Below are 13,559 nucleotides of genomic sequence, written 5' to 3' on the forward strand. Positions count from 1 at the left end.
TTTAAAAAATCCTTGTGAGAAGGCAATCCCAAGTCCAACTGTCAAGTAGTCTTAAACTATTAAACCCATGCTGTTCACCACCAATGGGAGGAAACAAGTTTTTACGCAGCTGCGCCCCTTCTCCCCCACACACACACACACACATACACACATGCACGCTCTCACTCTCTCAACCACCTCCCCCCACACACACACTTTTGCTATCTCTCTCTGTCTCTCTCTCTCTGTCTCTACCTACCTCAACAACAGAAGTTATACTAAAAGTTGGCATTCCTCGTAAAAATTCCCAAGTAAAGAAGCGAAACTATCAGCACTGGGAGGAGCCGACAGGAGAAACGAAGATAAGAGTATCACATCTGGAAGGGTACCGTAAGCTGGAGTTGCCGCCTCTGAAGCACATCTGTGCATCATTCCCTTGGGTGAGTGTTTCTCTTTATAAAATGCTCTGTTACACTTAAAACATTTCGCATCAACCTCAGTGTAATCTGGCTCTCACCTCCGCATTGTGAACAGGGAACAACAAACCCATGTTAAACCCTTCGCCGCGGCGCAAATTCCGCCGCGGCGCTGGGGGGGTGTGGGGTGAGTGCAGCGCCGCCATGCTTGTGATGGAACCACGCCGTCATGAGTCACGGGCGAGCTGTGCTCATGACGGCGTGGTTCCGTCACGACTCCGCCCACTCTTCATTTCGCCCGCACAGGCGGGGAATCAGCGACGCGTGGGCGGGGCGGCCGCAGCATGACGGAACCACTCCGTCATGAGCACACGCCGCCCGTGGCTCATGACGGCGTGGTTCTGTCATGCGCATGCAAGGGGTTAAAGAACAACAACCCACGGTGACCCGTGGGTGCTTGATTGCATTGGACCATAGCTTCAAATGGAAATATAGAAGTGCAGGTACTCACAATTTAGAGTCCCTGTTTGCTCCTGAAAAGTACAGGACAGTACTTACCCATTCATAGCACTGCATTGTACTGTGGTTATATAGTGCTTGGTACCCCAGTCAAATCGCGTGGCAGAGGGGTACGTTATGTCTTGCGAGTGTAGTTGGTTGTAAGATTGTTCAATTGGAGTGCGGTTTATGTGAGAAGCATTTTGGTGTTGTGTGTACTCGAACACTGTGCTGTTCTTATCCTGGCGTAGGTCACGCGCTTAAGTGGGTAATGGAGGGAAGATGCATGAGGGGAAGAGCGCGTGCACTTTACATTAATGTACAGGTGTGCTTGGGTCAAAGGTTGTGGATATGTGTCTTTCCCATTTAGTAAGTATTTTAATGTAATGTGTGATGAGTAGTGAAATGCACTTGTGGAATCGCTGTAATTGTATAGCTCTGCTTATGCCTGGAGAGGTCACACAGACTAGTGATTGGGGCTGATTCTGGGGCACACAGGGGTGAATGGGCAGGCAGTGCGGCTGGTGCTGCAGAAGATGTCAATGCATGGAGGCTCGCAGTGCTGCTGTGGAGGAGATACACAGACTGCTGATGGGAATGCAGCACAGAGAGGCTGGGCATGGAGTCTGGAAGGAAGGATGCAGCAAAGCTGGCAGGGGCCTTCGGTGAGGGCAGTGCTTGAAATGGAAAAAGAGAACTGCAGGTACCCTCCAAATAAAAGTATTATGTCTCTCTTAAGAAGTGCAGGTACTCTCCCTCTCAAATAAAAAAGTGCCGGTATTCAGTACCGGACAGTACTGGCCCATTTAAAGCACTGGGTGAGGGGATGAGGCGAGGAGGTTAGTAATATAGGACTAATACTGGAGAGACTGGAGTCTGAAGCTGGTAATGGAGAACTGGAATCAGGGGCAGCACTGGTTGTGTTGGGGAGCTGGTACTGAGGTGGTGGAGATATTCAGTGTCTGCATCAAGGCTGGCAGAGGGGTACAAGAAGTGCTGTGATTCTGGAAGGTGAATCTATCCAGGTAATCCTGGACTGGTATTGGTCCAGGTTGAATGGTCCATTTCTTGTACTGGGCAATTGGTACTTTTGGGGTGAGGAGCATATGGAGGTGGGAATTAGGGCTTTAGTACAAATATGGGGTAAGAAGTCGAATAAACCTGCCCGTGTCTCCTCTCTGGCTCCCCCCCTTTTCACCTTCACTCCCTATTCCTCTCTTGCCTGTCCCCGCCTCTTTACTTTTACCTCTCTTAGTCAAAGTAAGTTTTATAATTTCCCTTCCTATCCTTTCTCTCTGTCCTCTCATTCTCCTGTTATTGTCTTCTTTAAATCCCTCCATCAGCATCTTCTCCTCCAACTTCATCTCTCTGACTCTCTCTCTCTGTGTCTCCTTCCCTCGGGGTGCCTAGTTGTTGCAAGGCAACTGCAGGTTCTTCATTCATTCCTGTGTTTCTCTTTTTGCATTTTGATGCATGCAAACCTGCCTTTCTAATTTCAAATGTGAAACAACCAAACTCAGAATGCAAAATAAACCTGGACTGAATAAGTTCCTCCCATCTGATACCTGTAAAACTTGACATTGCTTCCCCCGACTAATTTCCTCACCCTTTCTTCCCTTATTTCCTGCAATCTCTCTGTCCTCAAGCACTTTTCATTTGCCCCATCACAACTCTCTGTCCTCCAGCACTATTTATTTGCCCCTTCACCTCATCACATCCTTTCTTTATTCACCCCACATTCGGGCTCCCTTTTCCTTGTCTCCCTTCTTTGTCTCACCATTTCTCTCTACTTCACTTCCATTCTCTTTTTATTGCATTTCCTCTCCTTTCTTTCTAGCCCTCTCTCCATTCCTTCATCTACCGACCTAATTTTTTTCTTTCTCTGTTTTTCTCTTTCTTCTTTTCTCTCCCTCCCACGCACACTCCCCCTCACTCCTTTCAGCCCTCTTCCATCAGATATTTTAAATAGTCACATGTTAGGTATATAAGCTCTTCTACTACTGCTTTATATATCTAATGTTAGCCAAGACCTTTTTATTTTACTAAAATTGTATGTATAGTATACTTCTTTATGTGTTTTCAGCTAGCCCTCTTCATCCATTGGTCTGTTTTTGTGTTAATCACATTTGTGCTCTGCCCACTACAGGATATATCATGCGGCAAAGGGTCATTGAGTAACTTCACATTGAGTGAGGGCAGTCTACCCTTTCAAAAGGAGCACTTCCACATACAAAGTAGTTCCATTCAGTGCCAGGGACTACTATGACAGTGTGTGCCTTTTGGAGACCAAAACATATTTTTTCCTTTTAGACATTTGTTTAGTTTTGGCTCTATGATGCCCAACAAAATAAAATTTGCAAAAACTTTTAAAAAACAAAACAGGCATTGACAAAGCCAAAAGAGACAATGCTAGACCTACTTTCTCTGTGAAGGCCTGCTTCGCTTTGGTACTTGACATATTGTTATCTTAATCTACAAAACTACATATAACAGAATGCAAAGTAAAACCAAAACTGGATGAACTATGCACACCTTGGAGCAGTTTCAGATCTCTATTACCGCCATCATGTTGCATCTACCTCCTTCCCCCTGTTTCCTTCCTGTTCTCTGTCCCTTGACTTGGTTCAGCTACCCTCACCTTTGGCCATTCCTCTGCATCTCTGTCAATCTAGCCATCATCCCTGCATTGCCCGTCCCTCTACTGCCCCTCTTCCTATGATGGCCTGTCCGCCTCCACTCTTCCAACTCCTTCCTCTCCCTCCTTCCTCCCTTAACACCTCTCAGGCCACAGAGAATAGAGGTGTGCTGCTAATAAAGTGTAATGTCCTATTACTTGCCGGTAATCTTCATTACTCCGGGTCCCGTAGTCCTCGACACCTTCATGACTTATTTGTAATGAAGGTGTCGAGGACGTAGGGACCTGAGGGTAATGTCCTTTTACTTACCAGTAATCTTCATTACTCCGGGTCCCGTAGTCCTCGACACCTTCATTACAAATAAGTCATGAAGGTGTCGAGGACGTAGGGACCTGGGGGTAATATACATTTCACATGTTATGTTTTTTTTAATATTACTTTGGTGGGAAGAGTGTTGTAATTCAGCAGCATTCCGAAATGTTACTAACCAAGGGGAAGGGTTATATGATTTGTGAAACTCCAGGTAAGCATAAATCTTCTGCCCTTTTAATATTAAGTTCATTTTTGCTGCCCTACAATCACCACAGTTTGCAACCCTAATGCTAGGGTGGTGTATCCACTGTAACTGAAGCATCTGAGATCGTAGGCTCAATTTGTCTTGGTCTAATATGTCTCATACTTCCTTAGTTTGACAAGTCAATCTCTACAACTCAGCACTTCTTGCAGCACCAGGTCACCAAGACAGAATCCGTCTCCTCTGTAAGTAAAATAATTTTCTTCTGCCTTTAATCTGGACCAGTCAGAAGACCTTTGACAATTGAGACATTTAGCCCAAAACTCAATCAATCAGGTTTCTTGTAAAGCACGACTACTCACTCGTTAGGGTCTCCAAGCGCTGAAAACTAACCCAAAAATTCAAAAAGCACTGGTCCAACCACTAACGTTGGGTTCCAGAGTAGCGTGCACCTTGCTATATAGCTCTTTAATGCCTTGTCAAGAGTAGTAAATGTATATAAATGTAATTGCAATACAATTCATTGTTAAACTGTAGTTCAATATTGAGACACAACTTTTCCCTCCTTAGGATACAATACTTCACCATCTCTTAGGTCTATAATAATATAGGTATGGTCATATTTCCTGCTTTGCCATCAAAAATATCTCATGGTGCTAAGATAGATGGCTTAGACCGATCATGTGCTGTTGCAGAAGGGAAGTGGAAACTGGTTCGAGTTGAGAGACCAGGAAGAAAAAAGAAAGGATTCCCAAATGGGCCAGCATATTTACTGAACAGGAAGCAGAAAATGTAACCTTTTCCCTGCTGGAGGGTTTGCACACCTTTGTACCCTTTTTCAAGAGATTGTTTTAATTTGTTTAAACACATTTACCTGTTCGGCTCTTTATGCGCTCATGAACCCTATATGATTTTTTTCAGCACATTCCAGGCTACATTTTGGTGTGAATCCCAGATCAATATCTCATTGCCTCCTGAAAACATAAAGAAAAATGTGGAGATATTTTCTTTTATTAACAAATTTGCTTATTATGTTGTTGCATTTCTGAAATGATAAATATAAATCCCAAAACACTAACCAAGGAAATATTGCTGTGAACATCTGAAGTCCTGCACTATCCAACATGTGAGGGTTTTACTAGGGCATTAAGTCAGTACAACCAATAATGCAATATTAACACAGTTCGCTAAATTGCGGCATATTTGCTGTTTATAATGCACGGTTCAGGAATCTATTGGTGTAAGCAAGTCCTCGCTCACCTGACTGGTTAGCCAGGAGAACACACATGACAGTTGTCATATTTTAGCAACCTCTTTTTCATAACATGGCAATTTCCTCTGACGCTCCTAGCACAGGAACATATTTCTGCCATGGGTGATCTTCTGGGTCTTTTGAGGGTGGGGGATACTACACATAAGGGGGTTATCTTGGGGTGTCCCCAGGCAATAAACTGGGTGTAGTGCCTATGGTACATTTGCTGTGATAGAAACTCCAGAGAATCTGGCAAAAGGCAAGTCACACCATCCAACTTTCCCACACTTCACTGGATAAAAACAATACCCCATATGTGTGGGTAGGTCTATTGCTAGGGACAAGAATAGGCCAACACTTTAAGCAAGCAAAGGCCGCATTGACAGAACACTGATTTCTCAAAGTCACAGATTTGGCCTGTTCCTGTCCAATACGATAAGCCCACCAACACATGAGAGGTACTGTTTTTATCAGTATAAAGTGTGGGTTAGCCAGCCGCGGCACGTGCAGGTAACAGTGGTGGGATGGTGGGGCCGGGTGGGGAGGATTTCGACAGACGGGGATGAGGGAAAATTAATTATTTAGGTAATTTTCCCTCAGCATCATCCCTTGAAATCCCCCCTTACCCTGCCTCACCGCCCACCCCTGTTACCTGCACGGACCATGGCTGGGGTTAACTGGGATGGTGGAATTGTTGCTGTTCCTGACAAAAGATAGTTTTCTATAGGAGAAATGTGGCAAAATGCAGTTTTTTTGAAATTTTTTTGAAATCTGTAGGTCACTCGGGTAAGAAAAAAAGATGGCAGCCACATAGGCCAAACAATACACAACCTCCTTGTGTGCATACCTCCTGGACAAATGTCTGGCATTGGTAATTAGTGGGTGCTGGAAGACCCCTGACCAAAATATCCCAGCAACCCAGATCCCTGAAATCAACCTGACTCCCAATGTCTATCGCACTTGTTGTATTTTGAGACATTTCCTATCTCACATCATGTGCCCCACCCACACTTGCCGTGTACCATTTTAAAGTGGAAAACGTGAGATGGTATGACATTTTCTATTATCTAGTCAATTTACCTATATTTTGTGTTTATGTTATAAGTTGGGGTCAACAAAAACAGTTTTTCAAAAAACTTCCTAAGAAATACTTGAACTCATGGGAAACCCATAATGTGGAGAGCTTCTAATGAGACTCTATCCCTGATCTCAGATTCATTTGATTGAATATAATACTGCCCAGCTGCGGGGCCCCCATTAGGGCAGAGGAGCACTGCCCCCTGCTGCCAGTGCAGCAAAAGTGAAAAATAAAATGGTAATAAAATGAATTACCATTTTATTTTTTCACTGCTCCCAGCTCGAGCAGTGTTTGGGGGAAGTGACTGGCAGCAGGGGAGTGGTGCTCACTCCACCAGTTTACGTTGCGCAAGCCACTTTGGCCGACCGTCTTGCGACGGCCAGCCTGACATGCACAGGGTAAACATCTCCACCTAGCTGTCTCAGACAGCTGGGTGGAGAGCAGGCACAGTCTTCCTGGGGCTGGTGGAGTGTCGACGTAGCCCACTCCAGCCAGTCCTGGCACTGCTCTTATTCTGCTCATCTGCAGCACGAGAGCAGCGTCGGGATGTGCCGAAGGGGGTTGCTTGAGTCTCCTTGAGGTGCCTACGAGCTGAAGAAAGAGGCAAAGAGAGCGAAACACAGGTAAGTATTTTCTAATTTTTGTTAATTATCTCTCCCCCCCTCACTGGGTTTGTTTCTCGATTCCCCGACGCCCCTCCAGCATTGAGGGTCACCGTCAACCACTGATACTGCGTGGATCACCTTTGAGCACTGAGCCCCGTCACCTTTCTGCACTTTAGTCTAATAACTATAATACACACCTAAACATTCCATTATAATCTAACATCTGTTATATCAGATGCCTTGTTACTTTAATTGCATCAAATTTTAAATCCTATTAATGTATATCCCTGAGAACCCCAGTTTTTTATTATTTCAATTACTCCAGGTTCCTTTTCGGTTTATTTATTATTATTTATTTAATTTTTTAGATTTGTAAAGCGCAACAGCTACCCAGAAAGGGTTTCCCGGCGCATAGGTACAGCAGGAAATGTCAGGAGAAAATTTGCAAACTATTCTTGTTATTGTTCGAATAGCCAGGTCTTAACGTACTTTCGGAACCTGACGTGGTTTTCCTCCTTTCGGATGAAAGGGGGGAGTGCATTCCAGATGGATGGTCCAAGGTGGGTGAAGGATCTGCCACCCACTCTCGCCAGTTTAAATCTTGGTACACAGAAGTTAGACGCTGCTTTCAGGTTTACTCTTTTTGACCGAATGAATAAGTAAACATCTAATCAGCGTCTGGCTCCTGTGTTGGGCACAGACATGGATTTTTACTTAAGCTTTAAAAACTCCGAACAGTATCTGGCTCCTTGCTGGAACACAGATGAGTGTATGTTTTCCATCAATAAACAGTGAAAGGAGAATCAGACATTTTACAGCTCCTGCTGCTGCGGTTGGACAAAGCAGTACAGTTCTGAGTGCGCCCCCTCTTTCCTAAATTGAAGATTGTGTGGGGTTAAGGTTGTCACAAACACTGAGACAGAAAAGAGAACTCCAGAGTTTATTGAACAGATGCAACAGGGTGAGAAGATAGATAAAAAGACACGAGAAGGCTAAGGCAAGATACATTAGTAAATATTTATTTAAATAAAAACACGTGTTCAGTCACGCTACAGATTGGTTTCAGTACACTGAAGCCTAAAGATCTCTGTGTCAGCCATCTGTACGTGAAGTATGTCTGTTTCCACATGAATAATGCTTCAGAAATGGAACAGTTGAAAATGGATGGTATTCATTTCAAACGTAGTTTGGAAGCCTCGCCTCTGCCCAGAGATGCAGTTCTGTCTCAGCGGACTCTATTGGCTGTTGGAGTGTACCTCTCCGCTTCTGTTGGAGAGCCTGCACTGTACTGCCCGAGGGACTACTTTATATCTACAGATCTCTGTTTGCTCCCTGATCCTCGATCCTTGCTCCTCCACTTTGCCTTCTTGTCCCCTCATCTGCTGACTTCCCCCTTCCCTTCCCTCTTTTCCCAGTGCTCACTTTTATTTGTCTCACCCATTATTCGCTCTCATTTCAACCTACCCCTCACTTTTTTCTTTGTCTCGATCTTCATTTCTATTCCTCAAATCCCTCTGCTATTCTCACCTCTTGCACTTTCCCCTCTGTGCTCCTCCTTCCCATGCTCACACCTCTGTTTTGTTGCTACAACCCATCTTCTCGTGTGTTTTTTCTCCTGCCCGCAACACCCTCTTTTTCCTTCCTCTGCCTTACCCTCTTTCCTTTGTGTTTCTTCTCGTGTCCCCTGCATGCCCTTTCTTCCTAATTAATTCTTATTTGACCCGCTGGGACTGTGGCTGTAAGTTTTGCTTAGAAACAAAAGGCTGTCTACATAGAAGGCTTCCTCGTCTTCAATGCATTTCTCGTTTGGTTTCTATGTCAAGTGAAGATCCAGTGACAAGAGAGCCTCCATTATAACTTGATTTTTCTCTATTATTGAAAGGATGGAAGGAATTCTAATGTGTGTTCAGCACCCTAAAGTAGATGTCCGGGCAAAGTCTGGAACAAAAGTAGAAACAATGGGAAAATCCCCTAGGCAAACATATACGTCCATTACAAGAACTATGAAGTAACAGGATGATCCAATATGAAGTTTAAAAGGTCCTCTTTATTTCACAATTTTAATCTTTCTTAAATCTTTCATTCCAAACAGGATTTAACCCTTTGTTGTGTCTGACACATTTCGTTCATTACGAACTTTTTCTTACTTGTTCATTGTTTTGCTCTGTTAACAGGAAAAATAGTAACATTCATGCAATATTACTAGAACATAATGTTCTCCTTTCAAAAGCAGTTTGTTGAAAACACCAAGTCCAGGTTACTCCCTCCGCAGTGCCTGCAACACAGCAAAGTAATGAAGAATAAGCCCTGAAAAAGTTTTAATGAACGAAACGCATTGCCTACATCAGAGGGTTAAATCATGTTTGGTTATAACCATTTAAGCAATATGAAGAAAGTTGTGAAATAAAGATTATAGCCTTATAGCCCGCCGTAGCGGGCTATACCGGCTGTTAAAGGCCCGCTGCAGCGTTAAAGGCCCAAGCCGAAGGCGAGGGACTTTAACAAAGCAGAGGGACTTTAAAAGCCGGTATAGCCCTGCTACGAAGGGCTATAAGGCTATTAGAACATTCTGCCACTAGAGGGCAGAATGTTCTAACAAAACAAAGCCTTCAGGGAGCGCGAGGGGATTGTAATCCCCTCAGGCTCCATGAAGTCTTTGTTCACAGCAAGAGCTGTGAACAAAGACACATTGGAATGTTGGAGCTCCGGGCTTATACCAGCCATTATAAGCCCGGAGCACTCCATTGTTTTCAATGGAGCTCCCAACATTCCAATGTTCTAATACCTTTTAACCTCCACATTGGATCACTGTGTGTCTTCATAGTCCCTGTAATAGACTTATATATTTCCCTAAGGGTTTTTCTCTTTGGTTTGACTTTTGTTTCAGACCTTGCTTTGACATCTACTGTAGGGTACTGTGTCACACATTATTAACTTTGTTAGAGACAATTTTTGCTTGTCTATCTTTAGGGGATGGTAGTGGTAGCGCCTCGGCACTAGTACACCCTTAATAATTGCACAGAGTTGTATTATTACTTAAAATGACTATATGATAAGTGTGGCTATATGTTAGTGCCTTACCACCAGACTGTGAGTTATTTGTTGAAGGAAGAAATATATGAAGGATTCCTTGCCATGTCATTTTTTATTTTACATAGAAACAAAAGCGCAACTTTAGTTAAATTGAACTGCCTTTCGTTTCCAAAATGTACCAGCTTTCCTATGGCTTACATTGCATACATTAGCACATTAAACCCAGACCTATTTAGGAGAGTTTGTGGACATTTCTGGAGGCGTTCACTTACATTCAGTTGGTCAACAACCACAAACTAGTAGGTTCAACTACCTTCACAAATATGCAGATAATTTCCTACCCTGAAATGACTTGCAAATTTACTTCTGTCAAAGGACAGAATAAATGTGTGATTAAGATGCCAATAATGAAAGAAACCCTCAAATTATGGGTTTGTAGGGGATATGCTTCTCTACAGGGAATAAAACTCCCCCACCCCATGAAGAATCAAAGCAAAAACAGTCATTGTGCAAATGTATACGAGTTCCATATTCATACGTAGAATTATAAGCCCAGTCACAATTTTGCATATGGTAAAATATACACAGCTAACTGTGGTAGAGAAGAATTGTATTTGTATTCATAAAAAAACTCATTTTGCTCCAAATATACATGTAACTTTACAGGGGCAGATGTCTGACTTTATTGTACTTTGAATTTTTCAATCACGCTCATTGTCTTTGTAATTTGGACACATTTCTGATGGAAAGTTCCCTCTGGAGTTTGTAGATTGTCCTAACAGTTTGTTTCTTTATGATCATCGTTCACAGTGAGCACAATGAGTCACGCACAGAATGCAGTGGAAGACCTCTGGGCAGAGGAAAGCTCAGAATGCTTCGTGGATTTCACACTACAAAGTGCTGTGGTGCCCTCTGACGGGAAGCTCTACGTGATGTTCCATGGGACCTCCGTGGAGGATGCTGAATCAATCATCAGAGATGGATTCAAAAAATCAAGCGATGGCACATTGGGAAAGGGGGTGTTTGTAAGCAGACAGTTTGAGAAAGCAAAGAGCTATCCTCAAGATTTAGGGGGCAGAATGTGGTCTTGAGAGTAAGGGTCAATGCCGGAAAGGTTATAAGGATAGACAGGAAGGAGCATCCCAAACAGAAAACCTGGCACAGCAAGTACGATACTGCCTGGATACCTCCAATGGCTGGCGTGGGTCTGGGACAATTGGAAGAAGATTGTGTTTCTAATCCGAATAGAATCAAAGTTATTGATGTAGATTTCGCACCTTCAGAGGAACTTCTCTGGTGGTTGCTGGGATTGATACCATGCAGAAATAGAAGGATCAAATGATATTGCAGATTTTGTTGGCCAGATACTGAAGCTAAAAGAATCTGTAACATTTAATTTGTTGGCACTGAATTACCTCTTGCATGGAAAATGCAAGTCTTTTGAAGCCAAATAGCATAAACATAATCATTTATAATAATCTGAGTAGGTGTAGACTGGCATTTTGTCTACCAACAGGATGGGCAGAATTTGTTTACAATTCTGCACCGAAATTTCTGCAAACACCATTGAATTCTGGCTGGGCTTAAAATGCTCATTTGCACATGTTATTTTGTAGATATCTGGACTATCTGCAAAATAAACTTGGTTTTAGTCTTCAATATTTTACATTTTCCCAGGTCTTCTAGTTTCTGAAAACTCCAATTATGAAACAATCCAGATTTTTTAAAACAACGTGACAAATACATTTCTATTCTACTAAAACTTGTCATTTTTGTGAATACCTCTAACTCTGTCTTTTCCTCTCAGACCAAACCCAAAAGCAATTTATCTCTCCTGAAAGTAGAGAATCAAGTTATTTTCATCTGATATTCCTCCTGAGCCATCCAACAGGTGTATCAAAAATGCCTTTGTTTAGCATCTGTGCCCTTTTAAGATACATATATTTCTGTTGTGCATGATGGAAAGGATCTTAAATGAGGTCATTTGTGACTTCAATTGAGTTTTTATTAAATATAAGCCCATTTCCAAATGTTTTACTCATTAGTGGACCACATAAACTGACAATGGAAAGATTCATCCTGAAGAAGGTCAGAAAACATATATCTGATAACAATCTGTTACAAGCTTGTCTTGTCCTTTTCTGAATTCTTATCTGCATTGACTGATTTAGTGCATTGCACAGAACTTCTTTAGGTGGACCAAGAATGTATTAGTGATACTAGATAAGATAATGTCTACAGCAAAATTAGTCATGTATGCATTGAATAGACTATTTCACAATAAAAGCCAATTAATTGTACAAATTCAAATATGTGTTTTTTAGATTACTTTCATGGTGCTCTGCACAACTGCAGGGTACTTTGTATCCCCTCAGGTTGTCTCCAGTTTACTTTTCAAATTGTTGGCGTAAAGTAAAGTGATAGGCACCACTTGCAAAAAGCTCTGTCGTTGCGGCTACTTGCTATATATCAGCTCAACAGCCAACGCTAGGCACTCAGGCCAATTCCACGGTTATAAAAAGTCTTTGGGCCAAGGTGAGACCTGTGGAATGTTGTGGGGGGAGGCAGGTGTTCATGTTGTTCTCTTTACTTACCACTATGAAACATGAGTGGCTACCTTGGACTTTGGGTGACTTCATATTTGAGGGTGAAAGATTCTATCAAACACAAATCATCCCTAAACGTTTAAGCTATACACACACTGGTGGAGGTATAATGGCATAGTAAGTCACCCTAAGGCACATTGAAGCGCACTAAATATGCAAAGTGCTTGGTCGTTCCAGATGACACAGCATGTGGCTTAGCCATATCAACAAGACCACGTAAAGCCACCCTGCGTGGCTTTTCATGGCTTGTAGATATGGAATGAGGCAAGTTGCTGCGTTGCCTCACACTACGTTGGGAAGGCATGCAATGGGCTTGCAGTGGGTGTTCTCATGCCACGCTCATAGGTTTTGACACATTCCAGATTTATAACATGATGTAAATCTGGGAATGTGTTAAAACCATGGGCCTCCCCAAAGGTGATGTTACAAGGAGAAATAACATTATTTCTACTCGTTTTTTCCTCTTTCCTCATTCTGCAGCACACATAGAAAAACACCTCCAATTATTGTTTTGGTGTTGGAAGTTGTTCCTTCCTGCACAAAAACAATCATGCCAACAACACAAACACCCTTGCACCATGGTGCAAGGGGGCCTGCGTTGGCGCATAGCAGATAATTGTGCGCTGGCTGAAAGGACAGGAATGCACCGTATCTTGTGAATACGGTGAATTCCTGCCCTATTAAATTGGCGTTGGGCAGTGCAGCAAAATGGCTTGTGTCACTGCCCTACACAGATGTTTTGCAAATATGCCCCTGGATTGTCTGTGTCTTTCACAGAAACAAATCCAATCTTGTGATCTCACTGTGGAGTAACAAATACCCCTGTCATGAGATTATTGTGCTTAGTAAATATATTTTACGAGGATTACATTTCAAGAACATAGAATTGTGTAAGTTTCAGCCTAGCAATTAAAAGTAGTTAAAAACGCATAAGAATGGTAT

At 42.8% G+C, this 13,559-nt stretch overlaps 1 long non-coding RNA gene across 2 annotated transcripts in view; it reads left to right on the plus strand.

Moving 5' to 3' along the window:
• The window catches only part of LOC146861388 (uncharacterized), a 95,099-nt gene extending 82,778 nt beyond the window's left edge, over positions 1 to 12,321 (plus strand). For both annotated transcript variants that reach the window (XR_014978956.1, XR_014978954.1), the window contains exon 4: positions 10,822 to 12,321. This is a non-coding gene — a long non-coding RNA (uncharacterized LOC146861388). The remainder of the gene's footprint in view (positions 1 to 10,821) is intronic.
• The last annotated feature ends 1,238 nt before the right edge of the window (positions 12,322 to 13,559 follow it).

Source organism: Triturus cristatus, chromosome 3_1 (genome assembly GCF_964204655.1).
Source record: "Triturus cristatus chromosome 3_1, aTriCri1.1, whole genome shotgun sequence".
Lineage (NCBI taxonomy): Eukaryota > Metazoa > Chordata > Amphibia > Caudata > Salamandridae > Triturus > Triturus cristatus.